The sequence below is a fragment of the Lactuca serriola genome, chromosome 8, assembly GCF_051521515.1.
Source record: "Lactuca serriola cultivar US96UC23 chromosome 8, Lser_US96UC23_V15, whole genome shotgun sequence".
In the NCBI taxonomy this organism is placed as follows: domain Eukaryota; kingdom Viridiplantae; phylum Streptophyta; class Magnoliopsida; order Asterales; family Asteraceae; genus Lactuca; species Lactuca serriola.
In genome coordinates this window covers 25,641,950-25,649,360 of record NC_136415.1, presented here as the reverse complement: position 1 = coordinate 25,649,360, position 7,411 = coordinate 25,641,950, and the positions used below count along the sequence as shown (strand labels likewise).

The 7,411-nt window shown below is 34.8% G+C and overlaps 1 pseudogene; it reads left to right on the top strand.

The window, feature by feature from the left end:
• Positions 1–710: 710 nt before the first annotated feature.
• On the top strand, positions 711–6,122 carry LOC145066735 (uncharacterized; annotated as a pseudogene).
• Positions 6,123–7,411: the final 1,289 nt, after the last annotated feature.

Genomic DNA, 7,411 nt, shown 5'->3' with positions numbered 1-7,411 from the left:
TTGTTGTGTGTGCTTATTAGGCTGAAATGTAGTTGCAGAAATCATATTTGTGTTTGATTTGGATGAAGCAGTAAACACAAAAGAAGCCTCTCATTCATTGCAAGAATTAGGAGTATTTGACATTGATGTAGAAAATGATGAAGCATATGTCATTCATGGTGAAATGTGGACAGAAGATGAAGATCTTGATGAAAAATATTTATGTTTGATTTGGATTTGTGTTTAATTTTGATTTATGCTAAATTTGGATTTTATATGGTGTTTATATTTTTTTAATACATATTTAAGAAATTTATAAAGTTATTTTCTAAATAAACAGTTGAATTCAATAAAAAATAAAACATAAGGGCAAAATGGTCATTTTAATAATTCGGCACAACAATTTAGATGTCCCAACCAAACAGCATGTTAAAAATTCAGCTCTTAAAATTTCAGACCCTCTTAGAAATTCAGATCTCTTAAAAATTCAGATTTTAAAAATTCAGATCCTCAGTCATATAAAGATTTATATGTTATTAGCTACATATTATTTGAGTGAGTTCTTTTGGTTTAGTATTCATCATACATGTATCTTAATGCTAAATTACTAATCACTTAATAATATTAAAAATAATTAAAGTGGTAACAATAAATTCTTATACATTGCAGTCCTTAATGTGCACTGAATGACTTTCTGCAATTGTTTAAATAACAGTTAAGTTGATTGAATGATGGAGCGACAAAGGGACAGAGATGAAGATGATAAATATAAGAGAAGAAGAGATGATGATAGATACAGGAGTGAAAGAGACATTCAAGATAGGAGGCTCAACAATAAGAGTGATGAAGAAGATGCAGATGGTAGGAGGGGACGAGATAGGAACAAGGAAATTGTAAATGACAGGAACATGAATAGGAGTGATGATGAAGATGCAAATGATATGAGGAGAAGAGATAGGAGGCGTGGTGATGATTATGCTAATGACAGGAGGAGGAGGAGAAGAGATGGATGGAGTGACAATGAATATAAAAGTGATAAAAGGAGAGACAAAAAGAAAGATAAAGGTAGGGATGAGGAAGATGATAATGACAGGAGAAGAGGAAGGAGGGATGATGATGAAGATGGTAATAATAGGAGGAACAAGGAAAAGAATGAAGACATGAGGAAAAGAGGTAGGAGCAAGGACATAAGGAGTGATGATGAAGATGGAAATAATAAGAACAACAGAAACAAGAATGTAGACAAGAAAAGAAGTGATGAACATGATCAAAGTGATGAAGAAGTTGGTGAAATCAGAAAAAAGAATGAGGACAGAAGTGATGAAGAATATGGTGAGATCAGGAAAAGTGGTAGAAATGGGAAGTATGATGATACGAGTGATAAGGAAGGTGGTGAAATTCGGAAGAGAGGGAGAAAAGGTAAGGATAGAAGGAGTGATGATGAAGATGATCGTAAAGACAGAAGAAGGGAAAGAAAGAATGACAGAAGTGACAATGATGATGATAAATATAAAAGGAGAAGGAATAAGAACAAAGATGAAAAGAATGATGATGAAGATGACAGGAGACAAGATTATAAAAGGGACAGAAAGAGGAATGGTGATCATAAAGATAGAAGAAGAACTGATAATGATGTGTTAAAGCATAAAGTTGATCAAAATGGGGATAAAGAAAAACCTGATGAAGGTGCAAGATTCAAAAAGCTTGCTGATTTGCAAGAAAGCATGACTAATTTAGGAAAGAGTGGAGGGGTGTATATTCCACCATTCAAGTTGGCCCGTATGATGAGTGAATTTCAAGATAAAAGCAGTATGGAATATCAAAGAATGACATGGGATGCATTAAGGAAGAGTATAAATGGTTTGGTCAACAAGGTCAACGACACAAACATCAAAAACATCATCCCAGAGTTGTTTGCTGAAAATCTGATAAGAGGAAGAGGATTGTTTTGTCGATCATGCATGAAGTCTCAAATGGCATCTCCTCGTTTTACAGACGTTTTTTTAGCTCTGGTTGCTGTTGTAAACAGTGTAGATGACAAGGGCATATAAGAGAAATGACAAGGTGTGAATTGTTTCATCTATCTGACATCTTTTATGAGAATCAGTGTATTTTATATTTATACTGACACCAAGTGTTTTCACAGCCTCAATTACTTGTTGTTGTTAAGTTTATAGCTCATTTGGTCAACCAACATGTAGTTCATGAGCTTATTGCTCTTGAACTACTCACAACTCTACTGGAGAATACCACTGATGACAGTGTAGATGTTGTTGTTGGTTTTGTTACAGAATGTGGATCAATACTTCAGGATCTATCTCCCCGAGGCTTGCATGGTGAGTATTTTTTTAATCTTATTTGTCTTTTAAAAGTATAAGCATATTGTTCTTTTCATTTGTCATTGTTGACATTATTGTAACATACACGTTTTGAAATTGTGTTTTATAATGAATAATATTGTGAAATACTATTTTAAGTTCTAACTGATGGTTCTTACTATAAATGAAGTAAAACTATGCTTAGAATCATTCAGAAAGTATTGGAAGTCTTATGAGATTCCAATCAAACGTCAAATGGTAAAATTTAACGAAAATATAAATTTTGGAATAAGTAAAATTTTATTATTGAAAATTTTAGATAATCTCGTTAGAAACTTGTAGGCGAAAACCTCGTCGAAATCCGAGTTATAACGAAGAAGTTATGACCAATCGAAGATCCGCGACAAAACCGGCACTGCGCCGAATGACGTAAAAAGTGAGTTTTTGATAAACTATTTTTTAGCCTTAGTGATCTAAATTAAAGTCGTAGTATTCGTTAAACCAAGAAGTTCGATAAAAATAACGTCAAAATCTGACTTCGTATGAAGAAGTTATGATTTTTCTAAGTTTCAGAATAGCAGTAGACAACTAAAAACTCGAATTTTAGATCGAGTGATATTTAGCCAACATAACCTAAACGAGAATTGAAGGTCTCGTCATTTGTAGTACAACGGTAAAAAGTCTTACGAAAACGGATGTCGGATGAAGAAGTTATGAATTTTTAACGGATTTTCCAGTCCCGGTCTGTTAAAAATAATAATATTAAAATAAATTCAAAATTAGCTGATGAAGTCTAAATGAAAGTTGTAGAGCATAATTTTACCTACGCGTGCGTATAAAGAACATCAAAAACGGAGCCTGTATGTGAAAGTTATAGATTTTAGAAGTTCGGAGCACAAAAATCGAAATAAATGCAAAATCCGAGAAAATTCGCAAGGCTCAGGTTCGGCCACGTCATTGGATCCTCCCTGCTCGCCCCGTGTCACCGGTTCCTCGCATCCGACGCGTGTCGCGATGACTCCTCGCATCCGAGGCGCTGGACTAATCCGAAGCCGACGCGTGTTGCGCCAGTGTCCGAGCTTCGCTTGAGCAGCGTGTCTTTCTCCCTCGCTGCCACCTAGCTGCTGCTGACGCGCCCTTATGATCCGGCCTCGCATCCTCGCCCTATAAATACAAGGCATGCGAGCCTTGCCGAGTAAAATGGATAAATTGCCAAATTTTCACCCTTTCTCAATATTTTTAGTATTTTGACTTCCCCCGAAGCCCCGATAACATTTCTAACACCCGAAACACGCCCCGAAGTGCCCGTGAAGCCCGGAAAATTTATCTTTTTGGTTTTGAAGCTCTACCTTCGCAGAGCCTGGTTTTCAATAAAGCTCCCGGTTTTCAACATAGAAAGTCATATTTAAAGCCGAAGTGCTGTCCAAATTACTATTTTGACCCCCGTTTAATTCAAGGTGAGTTCAATATATAGGAACAATTGTATGTTATGTGTTATATTTGTTATGTGCTTTTCAGTATTATTATTCCAGGTTATTTTCCCGTATTATTTTATTCGCTATTTTTATAGAAAAAGTAATACCTTTGACCATGTGATCAGTGAAAGGACTTAGATTCACATTGGTACTGGTACGTAGCCTCTGACCATGTAGAGCATGTCTCCGTAAGAGAATGACTTCTATTCTATGGCATTGGCAAATGGTTAGACAGGGCTATAAGCCTGAAATCTACCAAAATGTTAATCCGAAGTTGTATGTCTTCTATGCCATTTGGGTCGAAGCTTTATTGATGTATATCAAGTATGGAAATTGATATGTCTCATTGATTGTATATCTTTGAATCAAGTCGTTGATTGATATGAAAAGTTTGTCACATGATTCACATATGCCTTTGTTGTTCCTAATTTCTCTTTGCTTCTGCCATATTGAAGTATATATATGGCATAACGTTATATTGTATCTATTATTGAACTCACTAAGCGTCACCGCTTACCCTATTAATGTTTAACAATTACAGGAGATAAGTAATCAGTATGATCATATATTGTTCGAAGATTTAGAATAGTTTGTAATTGTACTTGTGTACTTCAGTTTAGGTTTGTATAAATTAAAATATCCTGGGTAGTTATGTAATATATAACACTTTGTAATAATCCCTTTCTATCCAGTAGTTTGTAACCTCTTTATCAATGCAAAATATTGTTTTTATGAATATGCAAGTAGCATGTTTTGGAGTAACTATATTGCCAAATACGAAAGTTAGGGTCTTTCAATCATTTAACATATTCAACACTCTGTGTACTAAATTATTCAGGAATCTTTGAGCGATTTCGTAGGATTCTTCATGAGGGAGAAATAGACAAAAGGGTGCAGTTCTTGATTAAAGGTCTTTTTGCATTAAGAAAAGCCAAGTTTCAGGTTTAAAATCTAAAATCTTAAAATCTTGTCATATCTTTATTACTATTTACAACTAAAATATATTTTTAATCTCCACCCATGTTATGTTTGCTTTACTACACAGGGGCATCCAGCTGTTAGTCCAGAGTTGGATCTTGTTAAGCTGGAAGATCAGTTGACACATGAAGTATCCCTTCTAGATAAAATCGATCCGGAATTGCCCTAGGTACATAATTTTTTTATTTTATTTAAAAATGAATTTTCTATTATGAATGTTTGGGTATAAACAATATTTGTTGTGCATAGATATTTTCAAGATGGATCTTGACTTCATTGAGAATTAAAAGAAGTTTGAAGACCTGAAGAAAAAAATTCTTGGCGACGAATCTTCAGAAAAAGAAGGTGCTAGGGAGGATTCAGATGATGATGATGATGATGAAGATGAATCTTCAGAAGAAGAAGAAGATGAAGAGCAAATGAGAATCAGAGATGAAACAGAAACAAATCCTGTCAATCTTCGAGGAACAATCTACTTAACAATCATGTCAAGTGTTGACTTTGAAGAAGCCGGTCATAAACTCCTCAAAATCAAACTCGAACCCGGACACGAGGTAAGAAAAAAATATTTTGTTGGTACGATGGAATGGAATCGTTGATTCCATTCCATTCCAAATTTGACAGAAGTAAAAGTTTGGTTTTGGTTGTACAGATGGAGCTATGCATAATGCTACTGGAATGTTGTAGTCAAGAGAGAACATATCTTCGATACTATGGTCTTTTAGGTCAAAGGTTTTGCATGATCAACAAAGTCTATCAAGAAAATATTGAAAAATGTTTTGTTCAACAATACTCCATGATCCACTGCCTCGAGACCAACAAACTCAGAATGTTGCGAAATTCTTTGCGCATCTCCTCGGGACGGATGCCTTGCCTTGGCATGTCCTGGCTTACATTCGTCTCACTGAAGAAGACACCACTTCCTCTTCCAGGTAACTTTATTTTTACTTTTTAATTATTATTATAATAATTATTAAAAATACCTTTTTACCCCTTTTCTTTTATTGTACGACAGGAGCTGTCTGGGCATCTTGGGATTCGGCTGTTGAACGAGCGGTTGAGTGAGTCGGTGATGCAAGAGGATTTTGAGTCGATTTTCCCGAGAGATAATCCCAAGAACACGTTGTTTTCAATCAATTTTTTTTACTTCCATTGGGCTTGGTGGGATTACTGAGAATTTGAGGGAGTATCTCAAGAACATGCCTCGTCTTATTATGCAACAAAAGCCTGCGTCGGAATCGGATCCGGTTCCGGTTCTGGTTCCGATTTTAGTTCTGATTCTGATTCCGGTTCCGATTCTAGTTCGGGGTCTGAGTCGGAGAGTGAGAGTGAGACTAATCATAAGAGCAGCAAGCGCCGAAAGAAACGTTAGATGCTTTACATGTATTGTTATGTTGAGAAGAAAATGAATATCTGGTTTTTGGTATCTTGTAAGATGTTAATGACTAGTTGTTTTTAGAGGTTTGTTTTATTTGATTGTAACGTTATATGATTTTCAACAAACTGGATCTCAATGTGTAAAATCTGTAATGGTTTTGTGATTTTGTTTTTAAAGAAACTTTTTATGGGATGTTTGAGAGATCAATTTGTTGAGGTTCATACATAGATCAACACAACTCACAACCTAATGACATGTTAAAACTAAAGTTCCTGATGCTATCCATCAACAAAGTATTTATGCAATCAATAAATATTGGAATTTTAGATTTTTTCTTAATATTTCAGGAATTTTATCCTATGTTGTCTTGTGGGCAATAATGCTAAAACTGATTTAATTAAAATAAATAAATTAACTATTTAGCGGGGAGTTGAATAGGATTGCAAAAAGGTAAAATGAAATTCTCATTATTATTACGTTTATGTTTATGTCGTTGATATATTATGTATGAGGATTTAACCTTCATTCATTCGTTTAATAAGAAAACTGATAGAGACTTTATTTTTATAAAAATAAAATAAAATAAAAATTAGTATCATTTTTTTTGATAATGTGACAACCCGAAGTTTGCTCCATCGCCGTAACCCGTTTCCGTCCATAAAATTAATATTTTTCGAATTGTTTCCGTTTAAGCTTTTAAATTAAGTCATTATTTTTGAGGCTTCTATTATGAATTAATTGGTATCCAAACACGTTAGAAACTCATGAAAACATCCCAAATTATTATTTAGAAAATTATTAGTTACGACAACGTTGAGTTACGGCAAATTAATCGGGTACGACCAAAAGCTCCGTTTAACGTCGGTATCGGGTAGAATTTATCCGGGCCATAAACTCAACCCCTATATAAGGGATTGAGTGACATCATTTTGAAGCTTTTTCTCTCTCTTAAAACACTTTCTCTCACTACTCTCTCTCTAAAAACTCGAGTTTGATCCAAAAACCCCATTTCAAGCTTCAATTTGGTAAGTAATCTATCCTAGCTTGTTGTTAAGCTTTCTTATCATGGAAATCTATGTTTGAATCACCCAAAACACTCAAGAACATGTGTTTATGGTTTAAGAACCCTTCCAAAACCATGAACACCCCTAAAGAGGGTTTTGAAGCCCCAAAACCCTTCCAAATCACTCCTAGTGCTTAGATATGGCTTAGAAACTTGCATGCATGAGCTTAGGACCCCAAAATCTCACCAATTGAGGTATGGACATGAGTTTACGGCCCAA